General features: G+C 48.2%; 1 protein-coding gene across 1 annotated transcript in view; it reads left to right on the top strand.

The window, feature by feature from the left end:
* The window catches only part of STAB1 (stabilin 1), a 194,501-nt gene that overhangs the window by 113,029 nt on the left and 67,715 nt on the right, over positions 1–13,757 (top strand). The window lies entirely within an intron of this gene.

Below are 13,757 nucleotides of genomic sequence, written 5' to 3'. Positions count from 1 at the left end.
ACCACGGAGGGATACAGGGTGAACAGTCACACCTGTACTCCCACAAAGAGACTATGAGTACGGCGTGTACTGCCACCCCGTATCCTCATACGTCTAGTCGGCGGGACCCCAGCCCCTAACACAGAAGCGTGTTCAGGTGATACGGACCTGGTCCTGCCTTCGTCGCCCACCCACTCGCTCACCAGAGCCTGTCGGTCTGAGGAGATGAGGACGTCTCACATCGCAGGATTTCGGACGTCTGATCCATGCTGGACGGGGAGGTACTTTTTTTTCTCCCCAGGTTCTGACGAAGTCAGGAAGAAGATAAGAAGAAAGATCCTTTATTTCTTTCTTACCTGCGGCCCCCCTTAAGCCATCCGTTCTGTAATTTTACAGAGGTTTTTAACTTCGGAGGCTTTCCGTGCCTTTGCCGATGGTAGTGGGGGCACCGGGTATCCCACCGCGGCGTTTTGAGGCCTCTGCGCCCCCCCCCCATGCTTGGCGGTCACTTGCTGCAAATCTAGGTCCCGGCTTTTCTCGGGCCTAGTTACAGCGCTGGCTCCGCCCCCATCCTCAACATTCGGGCGGGCTTTTCTCCCACCTGACTCTGTCTGTACCCATTCCTGTGCAGGGCAGCTAGCTCCGCCCACTACTCCCAGCCGCCCAATCGGCCTGGGATTGCTGCCATCTTGCTGGGCAGCGTTCTCCTCCAGACCCAGTGCCTATTCCCGCGCCCCCTTCCGACCTCTGAGAGCGGGTCCTTTCCCACCAGCGTGCGTTTTCACTGGCACAGGTCCCCGCCTCCATCTTCCTGCTGGTGCCCTGGACCTGTGCCCCGATGCCTGTCGCAGCTACAGCCTGGGAGCAGACTACAGGATACTACACCTGCTGTGAGTAGCACTGCTTAGCAGTCTGGCACTCCTCTCTGCATCTCTCCTGTTCCCCTCAGCTTCTGGCATTCTTTAGTAGGTCTGCTTACCATGCCTAATCCTAAAGGGGAGCGTTATCATCCTCCTGCTCCCTCTTCCTCCTCTACTCCTGTCAGACACTTTGTGTGCTCTCTGGGAAATGGCAGGCTCCCTTTAGGTTAGTCCTCTTCCCTCTCTCAGAGCTGCAGAATCTCCACTGTTCCCATCCCCCAGGAGTCCCCTCCTACCCCGGGTGAGCCCGAGACCCCTATCTCTGGGCGGTTTTCCTTTCTGTCGCAGTCTGTAGCGGACCTCACCAGGGTGTCACAGACCCTGGTGTCCGTGCTTGACAAATTGTCCCTTCCAGCTTCCGCAGTTGCCAGTGGGTCACAGGATTCTCCGCCCGACCCCTTTTCAACACAGGCTGCAAGAGATCCAGACAGGAGTGTCATTCTAAGTCTTTTTCCTGCTCCACCTCGCCCTCCGGTTTGGCACGGCGAGATCCCTCTTCCAGATCCTTCTCTCCTGAGTCAGGTGAGGCATCCTCGGTCGCGTTTTTCAGAGGATGATTCAGACTTGGATTCAGTACAGGCCTTTAACAAGAGAGATATGGTACAGAGTCTTCTTGTTGTGGTCACCAGACCTTTGGCATCACAGATACCTCTATAGAACCTGCAGATTAGGTGGTTTCGTTTAGACGGTCAAAACCAACTTCCAAGGTCTTTGCCCCACACAGTGAATATGTGGAGGTACTTGCCAGGGAAAGGGTGAATCCTACCAGACGCTTTCAGAGAGGGAAGCGTCTCGGCATCCTATATCCCTTCTCCCCTGAGCTCACCGCTAACTGGTCTTCCCTGGCAGTGGACCCGCCAGTTTCCAGACTGCCCATCCACACGGTCCTCCAGCTCTCTAATGCAGCATCCCTCAAGGATTCCAATAATAGATTTATAGAATTGCTGGCAAAGTCAGCCTTTGAGGTGGTTCCTCCTGCATTGTACCGGGCCTCTGCCTCTACCTTGGTCTCAAGGGCCATAGCTAGAGGGGCCTAACAGCTTCGTAAGGACATCCTGGCCGGAACACCTCTGGGGGAAATAGCCGACCTTGCGGACCAGATTTCCTATGCATGGAAATATTTGATATCTGCCTCCCTAGATGCTGTGTATTGTGCAACTAAAGCGTCCAGCAATATGGTGGCCATCCGGCAGAATATTTGACTCAAGGTATGGCAGGCGGACTTGTCGTCAAAGAAGTCCATTTCCAGCCTCCCCTTCCAGGGGGCCCGTCTGTTTGGATCCAATCTGGATCAAATTATTAAGAATGTCACGGAGAGGCACGAGTTACCTCCTTCTTTAGCCCAACCCTCGCCAGCCTCCCCTGAAAAGGCAGTTCCGCTCCGTTTGGTCCTTTTGTGCCATTTTGCGGTGACGGAAGATTCTGCTGGCCAGCACAGACCGCAGACTCGCCAGGTTTATAAAAAAAAAAAAAAGGGGGCTTCCTTCAAGTCCACCCCTTCCAGGCGTTCCCAAAACTCCCATGGTAGGTCTGCCAGGTCCAGACCCGGCAGATCTTCCTCGGTACGACTCGTGTCAAGAGCCCAGCATTTCTCCCAGGTTGGACGGGCGTTTTCTATTTTTCAGGGACGTTTGGGCTTGCCTCGGCGGAGAATGCCTAGGTCAAGGAGGTGGTATCCTCAGGATACAAGTTAGGGGTTGCTTCGTGGCCCCGGGATCGCTTCTTCAAATCCCGCCCTCCAAAAGATCCTGCTCTGTTCCCAGGTTTCTTTGCGTCCATCCCTCTCTACTTAGTTCGGGGGTTATCGTTTCCGTCTCAGAGCGGGAACGCTTCACAGGTTTCTATTCAAACCTGTTTGTAGTGCCGAAGAAGGGCGGTGTGGTTCGGCCCATCCTAGATCTGAAGTCAGTGAACAGAAGGGTTCGCCTGCGGCATTTCAGGATGAAGTCCCTCCGTTCAGTAATTGCTTCCATGTAACCGCTGGAATTCCTGTGCTCCACAGATATCAAGACGCCTATCTCCATGTTTCTGATTTTCCCAGCACTCCAGAGGTTCCTGCGTTTCGTGGTGCAGAAGAATCATTTCCAGTTTGTCGCTCTGCCCTTCGGTCTCGCGACCGTTCCCAGGGTCTTCACAAAGATCATGGCGACATTGATGGTCATTTTGAGGCTCAGGGGCTCATTCCGTACCTTGAAGACATTCTCATCAAGGCTCTGTTTTTTTTCTCAGGCCCAGGAGAGTTTGCCCATCGTCCTCGACTCCCTGTCTCGTTTCGGGTGCCTGGTCAACAGAACAAAGTCTTGCCTTGTCCTGATTCAGCACCTTGTCTTCTTAGGCATGCTGTTCTACACATGTCAGTTGAGGGTTTTTTTTCTCAGGGCCTCGCGGCAAGGAGAGGCGAGCAATTCTCCAGGAGTTCGCTCTCTGCAAGGCCCTCGTCTTCCTTCCTTCCGTTCAGCAATGAAGGTTCTGGGACGAATGGTAGCAGCGTCGGAAGCGATCCATTTTGCGCAATTCCATTCGAGACCACTTCAGGCCATCCTTTTTCAGTGGGACTGGTCTGTGCTGTCTCTCTATCGTCCGATTCGGCTCTCCGTAGTCAAATGGTCTCTCAGCTGGTGGCTGTCATCCCCTCTTTTTCTTCAGGGCCAGTCCTTTCTTCCCACCCATTGACAGGTGGTGTCGACGGACGCAAGCTTTCCGCCTGGGGTGCGGTTTTTCGCCATCCGTCAGTGTATAGGGCGTTGGTCGGAGCAAGAGTCCTCTCTGCCGATCAACATCCTTGAGATGAGAGCCATCCTTCTGTTTCTCCGTCACTGGGAAAGACTTCTCTGAGGTCTGTCAGTCAGAGTCCAAACGTCCAGTCTCTTGGCAATGGCGGAGGTATCCAAGATCCTCCTCTAGGCAGAGGCGACGTTCTGGCAATATCCGCAGTGCATTTTCCCGGCATGGACAACTGGGCCGCTGTTTCTCTCAGCCACGAGGGCCTCGCGGCAGGAGAGTGGTCCCTGCTTCAGGAGGCCTTCCATCAAATTTGCCTTTGATGGGGAACTCCGGACGTGGATCTCATTGCATTCCGAATGATTAGGAAGGTTCCACAGTTAATTTCCAGATCCTTTGATCCTCTCGCAGTGGACGCCGATGCTTCAGCCATTCCTGGGTCACAATTCGTACTTCCCTATCTGTTTCCTCTCCTTCCCAATCTGTTGAAGAAGATCAATACGGAGGGGGTGCCTGTCACTCTGATTGCACCGGATTGACCCAGAAGGCTCTGGTTCGTGGAGGCTCCCAATCAGGCCACATCTTCTGTCCACAGGACCGTTCTCCCACCAGAGTTCTCGGTCGCTCAATTTAACAGCGTTGCTGTTGAAACCACGATTCCTGAGAGCGTCTGGTTTCTCTCATCGGGTGATACGCACCATGATCCAGGCTAGGGAGTCGTTGTCTTCCAGGTTCTATTTCTGGACCTGGAAAGCCTATTTTGACTAGTGTGAGTACCATTACGTTCCGCCACTGACCCTGTCTCTTCCTTCCATGTTGGCTTTCTCCAGGTGGGACTTGATGCTGGCCTTGCCCTTAGTTTTCTAAAGGGCCAGGTATCAGTCCTTTCCATTCTATTTCAGAAGTCTTTAACCTCCCGTTCTCAGGTCAGAACTTTTCTTCAAGGTAGTGAAGCATGCTGCTTCCCCGTTCCGGTCTCCCGTGGATCCCTGGGACCTCAATCTCATTCTGGAGGCTCAGTGGGGTTTCTCCCTTTGAACCTCTCCACCAGGCTCACGGTCTGTTCCGTTCGGGAAGGTGGCGTTTTTTGGTGGCCATCACTTCCATTAGATGCGTCTTGGAGTTGGCGACTCATTCCAGTCGCCCCCATATCTTGGTTTTTCAACATGATAAGGTGGTTTTGTGGCCTCCGCCTTCTTTTCTTGCCAGGGTGGTGACCTTTCACTTCAATGATCGTGCTTCCCTCCTTTTGTCCTGCTCCTGCTCATTCTCTGGAGCGTTTGCGGATCAGGCTAGACCTGGTCAGGGCGGTGAGGATCTTTGTATAGGACCGTCTCCTTTAGGAAGACAGACCGTTTGTCATTCCAGATAGTGCGCGAAGAGGCCTACCGGCCTCCAAGGCTACGATTGCTCGCTGGATTGGAACCGCTATTCTGGAGGCTTACCGGGTTAACAGAGTGCCTCCTCCTGGGATAAAGGCTCACCCTACCCGGGAAGTGGGCGCCTCCTGAGCCGTACACCATGGGGCATCCGCCCTACATCTTTGCAAAGCGGCAACCTGGTCTTCCACACATTTGCCAAATTTTATAAGGTCCATACCAATGCTTCGGCAGATGCCAGTCTAGGCAGAAGGCTCTTGCAGGCGGCAGTGGTGTTCTCCATCCTGAATGGAGTTTTCTGCTCGTCCCTCCCCAGGGACTGCTTTGGGACGTCCCATGGTTCCTGTGTCCCCCAATGAGGCGATAGAGAAAACAGGATTTTTTGGTTGCTTACCATAAAATCTGTTTCTTGGAGCCTTCACTGGGGGACACAGCACCCTCCCAAGATGAACAGCTCTGTTTATTATGTTATATTGCTTCTCCTACTGCTTTTTCACTACCTGAATATCCTACTTCCTGTCGGTGGGGTGTAGACTGCAGAAGAGGAGTTAACTTTTTTATTTGCATAGTGGCAGCCTCCTAGTGGCAGCCGCATACACCCATGGTTCCTGTGTCCTCCAATGAAGGCTCCGAGAAACATATTTTACAGTAAGCAACCAAAAAATCCTGTTTTAACTCCTATTCCCAATTATCTGCATGGGTATATATGCCGGCGATCACCTGACAAAAACAAGCAAAATGCTCATTCATTAAAGGGAACCTGTCACCCCCGTTTTTTGAGATTGAGATATAAATACTGTTAAATAGGGCCTGCGCTGTGTGTTACTATAGTGTATGTAGTGTACCCTGATTCCCCACCTATGCTGAGAAATACATTACCAAAGTCGCTGTTTTCGCCTGTCAATCAGGCTGGTCTGGTCAGGTGGGCGTGGTGACATCGCTCTTTTCTTCCCCAGCTTTCCGTTGGTGGCGTAGTGGTGTGCGCATGTCCAAGTTCCGAATTCCCTGCGCGAACGTGAAGAAACAGTGCGCGATCTGCGCTGTTATCCCTTTCATCGGTGGGGGGCGGCCATCTTCCTGGGGCCGCGCGTGCGCAGATGGAGTGCTCTGCTGCACGGGGCTTCAGGAAAATGGCCGCGGGATGCCGCGCGTGCGCAGCAGAGATCGCGGCGGCCATTTTCCCAAAGCCGAGTTTGCATCTCGGCCGCCCCCACCGATGAAAGGGATAACAGCGCAGATCGCGCGGTTTCTTCACGTGCGCGCAGGGAATTTGGAACTTGGACATGCGCACACCACTACGCCACCAACGGAAAGCTGGGGAAGAAAAGAGCGATGTCAGCACGCCCACCTGACCAGACCAGCCTGATTGACAGGCGAAAACAGCGACTTTGGTAATGTATTTCTCAGCATAGCTGGGGAATCAGGGTACACTACATACACTATAGTAACGCACAGCGCAGGCCCTATTTAACAGTATTTATATCTCAATCTCAAAAAACGGGGTGACAGGTTCCCTTTAAGTGATCGGATCATTTATGCCAGCAAAAAAAATCATTCTTATTGGCAAAACGTCGTCCCACATAAACGGTAGATTTGCTGCCAATAACATGATACAGTATGGAGACAGTGATTGTTCTGTTCCCATCATTGTTTATAGGCCTCTGTAATCAGGTTGGTCATTAAGCACTAATTGATTTTGTTTTTTAATCAATACATTTTTATTGAAGTTTGTAAATATAATATAGAGAGAAAAATAACTGTGATACATTCACTTGTTACATTATACAACAAAGAAAGAAGTAATTATACTCCGTTAACATTCTAACAAACAGACAAAAAAAACTTAGTGGGGGGGTTGGGGGGGCGGGGGGGAGGTGGGTTGGGGAAGACCAGAGAAGAAATCATATTTCGTCCATTCCCCGTTGGGTAGTTCAATCAGAATTCTGAGAATCAGAGTTTGTCATCCGAGATACGGGTATGGCGAAAGGGGTATGGTTTGCATATTCTGCCCATGGAAGCCAAATAGGTTCAAATTTACGCACTTTGTCTGTGAGTATAGCCGATAGTTTTTCGTTTATCATGTACCAAGAAAGACATGATTTAACTCCAGATAGATCTAAGTTTGTTTTTTTCCATGTCGATGCTATAGTTTGTTTAGCCGCCAAAAATATAAATGTAATGAGGGCTCGGGAGTATTTAGGAATATTTGGGATATGCTTATTTAATAAGGCTTCCCAAGGGTTTTTCTTGAGGTTAACATTTGTTATAGAGAGGATCAGGTGATATATCCTGGTCCAAAACCTACGTACGGTTGGACATAGCCACCAGATATGAAGCATATCTCCTATAGAGTTACAACCTCTAAAACAATTTGGGGAGTAGTTAGCGACTGCCTTTGCTACCCTGGCTGGGGTCAAGTACCATCTAGTCAGCACTTTGTAATTAGTTTCCAACATGAGGGTATTTAGCATTCCTCCAGTGGAGGAGGACCAAATTTGGGCCCATTCTGAGTCTGTCAGGGTAGAACCAATATCTGACTCCCAGCGAAATGTATAGCCTAGGCATCGCCTGTGGACCGATGAGTTTATGTGTGAATAAATAAGAGATATAATGCCTGGAGCATGTGGGTCTTGGCGGCATCTCAGTTCAAAGGGGAGTAAGGAGGGATAGAGTTTTTTAATAGAGATTGGACAAAGTTTTTAAGTTGTAAATAGCGGAATATTTCTCCAGGAGGGAGGTGATATTTTTCGCTCAGAACCGAAAATGGAACGATCAAATCTACATTGAAAAGGTGATGAACCCTTGTTATTCCCGCTGCAACCCACAGGCGAAAGTTCCTGAGCTAATCCACGCCTGGGAGAAACTGGGTGTTCAGAGTAGGCATGGTACAGAGTCAATTGACCCAATTGGGCTGCTTGGTAATATTTAGAGAGGTTTGGCACCCCCAACCCTCCCTTTAGGCGGTGGCGGTAAAGGGTGGCTCTATTTACTCTGGGGAGGCCACCCCTCCAAACAAAGGTATTAACTGCTCACTGAGCTATTTTAAGATATTGGGTAGGGACTGGGACTGGCAGGACTCAAAATAGATAAAGCAGTTTAGGGAGGATGGTCATCTTTAATGCACGCACTCGGCCAAGCCAGGAGAGATGCAGTTTACCCCATGATTGTAGTATTAAACGGATTTTACGGAGCATATAAGGGTAATTAGCAGTATATAAGGAGTTATAATCTGGAGTTAGTCTCACTCCCAAGTAGTCCAAGTGGTTGGTGGTCCATTGAAATGAAAAATCGTGTTTTAGTTGTGCGATAGGATAAGAGGGGAGAGATATATTCATAGCATAAGATTTAGAGGGATTGATTTGTAGGCCAGAAATATGCTCAAAGTTGCTAAGAGTTTGAAGTAGGGCTGGGAGGGATGACTGGGAAGTCGTTAAAAGAAGCAGTATGTCATCAGTGAACAAAAAAAGTTTATGGGGGACTGAAGCTATGTTGACTCCCTGAATGTTTGAGTTGAGTCGAAGATGTATCGCTAGGGGTTCGAATGCGAGAAGGAATAACAAAGGTGATAAGGGACACCCTTGGCGGGTGCCTCTATGAATAGAGAAGTGTGTGGAGGAGAAGCCATTGTACCGTACATATGCCGATGGGGAACTATATAGAGCATGAATCCATGAGAGGAAGTGATCAGGGAATCCCCATCTTTGCAGGACCGCAAACAAATAAGGCCAAAAAATAGTCAAAGGCTTTTTTGATGTCAAGCCATAATAACATGCTTGGTATATTACGCTGTTTGCAGTGATGCAACAGATGAGAGACCCTTCTTATATTGTCCGATGCTTGTCTATTAGGTACAAAACCCACCTGATGTCTATGTATTAAGGTTCCCAGGCCTGAATTTAGACGTTGAGATAAAATTTTGGCTAATATTTTAAGATCTGTGTTGATTAGGGATATTGGTCTACAGTTGGACCATAGTAATTGATCGGAGTTGGGCTTTGGTATCATAGACACAGCTGCTATCAAAGATGCCTCTCCTGGTTTATTGCCATCTCTCAGGGAGTTGAAATAGTTGGTGAGATGGGGAATTAGGAGTGAGGCATATTTCTTGTAGTATAAGGCCGTAAATCCGTCCGGGCCAGGTTTTTTTTTACTAAAGGTACCTTCACACATAACGATATTGTTAACGATATCGTTGCTTTTTGTGACGTAGCAACGATATCGTTAATGAAATCGTTATGTGTGACAGCGACCAACGATCAGGCCCCTGCTGGGAGATCGTTGGTCGCTGAATAAAGTCCAGAACTTTGTTTCGTCGCTGGACTCCTGCTGACATCGCTGGATCGGCGTGTGTGACACCGATCCAGCGATGTCTTCACTGGTAACCAGGGTAAACATCGGGTAACTAAGCGCAGGGCCGCGCTTAGTAACCCGATGTTTACCCTGGTTACCATCCTAAAAGTAAAAAACAAACAAACAGTACATACTTACCTACAGCCGTCTGTCCTCCAGCGCTGTGCTCTGCTCTCCTCCTGCACTGGCTGTGAGCGTCGGTCAGCCGGAAAGCAGAGCGGTGACGTCACCGCTCTGCTTTCCGGCCGCTGTGCTCACAGCCAGTACAGGAGGAGTGCAGAGCACAGCGCTGGAGGACAGACGGCTGTAGGTAAGTATGTACTGTTTGTTTTTTTTTACTTTTAGGATGGTAACCAGGGTAAACATCGGGTTACTAAGCGCGGCCCTGCGCTTAGTTACCCGATGTTTACCCTGGTTACCGGCATCGTTGGTCGCTGGAGAGCGGTCTGTGTGACAGCTCTCCAGCGACCAAACAGCGACGCTGCAGCGATCCGGATCTTTGTCGGTATCGCTGCAGCGTCGCTTAATGTTTAGGAGCCTTTACTTTCAATTGCTGGATGGCCCATTCTGTCGTTAGGTGAAGTAGTTTGGTTTAACAAATCAATCAGGTTCGAACCAAGAACTGGGAGAGGAATAGAATCTAAGAAGGCGTCCAGTTCATCTGAATTTACAGTGGTAGTGGCGCTATATAATTGTTTTAGCTTCTGCTGAAACTGTTGAGTAATCCGTTGCGGGTTGGATGTAATTCCTGAGGTTGTACGTAGGCGTATCGGGGACGAGGTTGGGGTAGACATTTTAACCGATGTGCTAAATTGGAGTTGTTTTTATTATTGAGAGCATAGAACCGTTGTTGAGACCAGCGTATAGCTCGGTCTGTGTTTTCGGATAGGCATAGATCGAGTTCTGTTCAAGCATGAGAGAGGTCTTTGTATGTGGTAAGTGAGGGTGAGCTCTTCAACTGAGTCTCCAGCACAGATACGCTTTCCTCCAATTCAGCTATCCTCGCACCTCTGTCTTTTTTTTTACGAGAGGCCTCTTGAATACAGAAACCTCTCAGTACTGCTTTATGGGCTTCCTATAAGGAAATTGGTGAAGAAGCTGATTGGAGGTTCAAAGAGAAATATTCTTCGAGGTGGTTTTTGAGCGGTTTCAGGGTTGGAGAGCAGGGAATCATTCAAAGTCTAATTAAATGAGCGAGGTTTAGGATGTAGTGTAGAACATGTGAGTTGAATTGGGGAATGATCAGACCATGGGGTGGAGAGAATGGAGATGTTTGAGACATTTGGGATAAAGGGTGGATGGACAAAGATGTGATCTAGTCTAGTATAAACTAAATGACGTGGGGAAAAATACGTATAGTCTTTATCCAAAGGATGCATGTCCACCCAGTGATATTGAGAAAGAAGTTTGTTAAGAGAGGTCGAGTCCGCCGAGGGATATGACGATGGGGGTGTAGGAGATTATGTATTGGTAGACCTATCAAGGCCAGATTTAAGTATGCAGTTGGAATCGCCTTATAATATCGTGGTTCCTTGAGCATGTTCGGAGACTAATTTGCATAATCGAGAGAAGAAAGCAGTTTGGTGGGTGTTAGGGGCATAGTATGAAACAATGGTTACCTGTTAATCTGAAATGGAACCTGTTATTAAGTATCGACCTTCTTTGTCGGCAACTGACGATTTAAAGACAAAAGGGACAGACCTTTTAAAACAAATGGCAACGCCTTTAGTTTTGTTCGGGTCGTTAGCTAAGTAAAATAGCGGATATGAGGCAGACAGAAACTTTGGATAGGAGCTGGCCGAGAAGTGCGTCTCCTGGAGGCAGACCACGTCAGCCCGTTGAGACCTATAATAGCGAAAGGCCTTGGTAGGTTTGTGCGGGGAATTGAGGCCCCGCACATTGTGAGAAATGATCGTTAGCGGCATGGTAAAGAGACTTTAGGTTTGCTTATGATGGCTATCGGTCGTGGCTTAGGGCAGGAAATGTAAGAGCCTCTTTGGCTTGGGTAAAGTAAAAACTTTTCGCTCGGGTGGAATATGGAAAAGAAGTATTGGGTGGTTGGGGCATCACATGTAAGGTGGGTCGGGTACAACAGGAATGTAGGGATAAAACGTGAAACTACAACATTGGCTAAGCACGACGTGCTGAGCAGCAGTGTATAGAGACACTGTAGGGACATATGGATTAGTCAGGGACAACGTGGTTTTTAGAGTATAACTAGTATATATGGGCGTATAGGTAGGGTGGGATGGGTAAGGGAGAGCTGGGTATGTAGAACGCCGGTATAACTTAACATAGTACTGGGTCAACATTTTAGCTCCAAATTGAGCTAACTTCATGTAGGTAACCGTAAGGAGAGATGGTTCAACCATTCTAAAAATACTATATTCACTGTGTAGCATATATTCAACAATTATAACATGAAATTAGGGATAAAACATTGATGCATAGTGAAAGGAATAAACCTCCACGAGTACTTGTGGTAAATAGGGTAACCTGTCAAGTCTTGAATTCGGATAAGTGTCCAGTTGAGGTCGCGTGCTCTGGAGAGTCCTAAGAAAGAAACTAAAAAGTCAATCTGAAATCGTAATATGTACAGTAAATAGTATGCATCAGTAACTTAGGCCCGTATGATCTGTCCAACTGTAAAAAATTAGAAAGGTTTAGGTTAACAGTTTCGCCAAAGGTCCCTAAGACAACATGCAGAAATTGCCTTGGTATGATTCCGAGCTCCAGATAGAGCTATAATAATTATAATGTCTCAAGAAGGGGCCGGTGAAGCTTGTGGTTCAGGACGACTGCCCCCAGACTGTGACAATGATGATGATGACGGTGGGGTGCGCGAGGGGGGATTCATGAGCTGCAATTTGGTGAGGCAGCGGTTTGCGCCCTCAGGAGAAAGGACCGTGTGAACCACTTCACAATGGGTAAACATCAGCTTAAAGGGGAATCACCAACGGTACTTAATATTTTTAGAACGAAGAACTTCTAGATAGGGCCTCATTGCACGTCTTTTAGCAATAGTAGTAGGAGCCAAGTCTGGGAACAGTTCGTAGGGGTGACCCTGGAAGACCAATGAAGCTGCTTTTCTTGCTGCCTGGGAAAGTTGGTCTTTAGTTTTGTAAAAGTGCAGCTTTAATATTATGTCTCTCGGAGGGCCATCAGGTTTCCTTTTACTTAATGCTCTGTGAATGCGGTCCATCTCAAGACGTTCGATAGAAATGCCAGGTAGAAGTTCTTGGAACAGAGCTGTCGCCGTAGACTGGAGGTCTGTAATGGACTCAGGCAAACCTCTGATTCTAATGTTGCTTCTGCGGGCTCTATTCTTGAAGTCCTCCAGCTTGTTATTGAGGGTATAATTCTCGACATGGAGCGACTTAATATCTTTTTCATGAGTGGCAAGATTAGCGAGAGTAGAGTCCATTTTATCCTCCAAGTCAGAGGTACGAAAGCCCAGCTCCCTAATCTCTTTAGTTAAGTCTTTAGTCAATTTATCAGACATTTTGGATAACTCCGTATGTAAAATAGACTGAAACTGTGAGAGTAGGGCAGCATGATCTGGAGTTGGAGTGTTTGGGATCCTGGTAGTAGAGGCTGGAATCATTTCAGACTCTGTTCCATAGAATATATTGAGCACTCAAGGAAGAATGACACTGTTCACGTGGGTGACAGAATAACATTTCACCATATCAGGCGGTTTATTGTTCTTACATGGTTTTATAGGTGCATACAGAAAAGAAAAGGGGTGGTTAGTTCATTAACATACAAATAAGCTGCTATATTATTGGTTGTAGGAATACATGAAATATTCTGGCTAAGGCCTACCTAGCAACAAGCTGATTTATCACTCTGAAAGTAGCTGTCACTTTTTTCCTGCTATTTCAGCAAAAATCTAGACATCAGCTTAAGACACCTGGTGTTGGTTCCTGTTTTTGGTGTCTAGAAAGTACCAAGGAACTGTCTGGTGTGAGCTGGTCTGGCTCATGGGGTCAAGTTAAGCAATTGATTATAATAATATATTAGCTGTGGGTATATATGAGTTTATATGCAAGTGAGATCTATATGAAATATATATACCGTATATTTCCATCACAATGGTCTACTGATAATCCTAACTCTACTATTTGCCCAGCACTGTATTAGGCTACTTTCACACTAGCGTCGGAATCTCCCCGTCGCCGTTTGATGCGCCGCACAACGGGTGCAGCGGATGCATTTCTCCGGCGCATCCGCTGCCCCATTGTGAGGTGCGGTCGGAAAAAGTGGTTCGTCGGCTGCGAAAAACGTTACATTTAACGTTTTTTGCTCCCGGCGGACCGCCACAACACGGCGCAACCGTCGCACGACGGTTGCTATGTCTGGCAATGCGTCGTTAATGTTAATCTATGGGGCAAAAACGCATCCTGCA

The sequence above is a fragment of the Ranitomeya imitator genome, chromosome 8 (assembly GCF_032444005.1).
Source record: "Ranitomeya imitator isolate aRanImi1 chromosome 8, aRanImi1.pri, whole genome shotgun sequence".
NCBI classification, from domain to species: Eukaryota; Metazoa; Chordata; class Amphibia; order Anura; family Dendrobatidae; genus Ranitomeya; species Ranitomeya imitator.
This window is presented reverse-complemented; position numbering and strand designations above follow the sequence as displayed.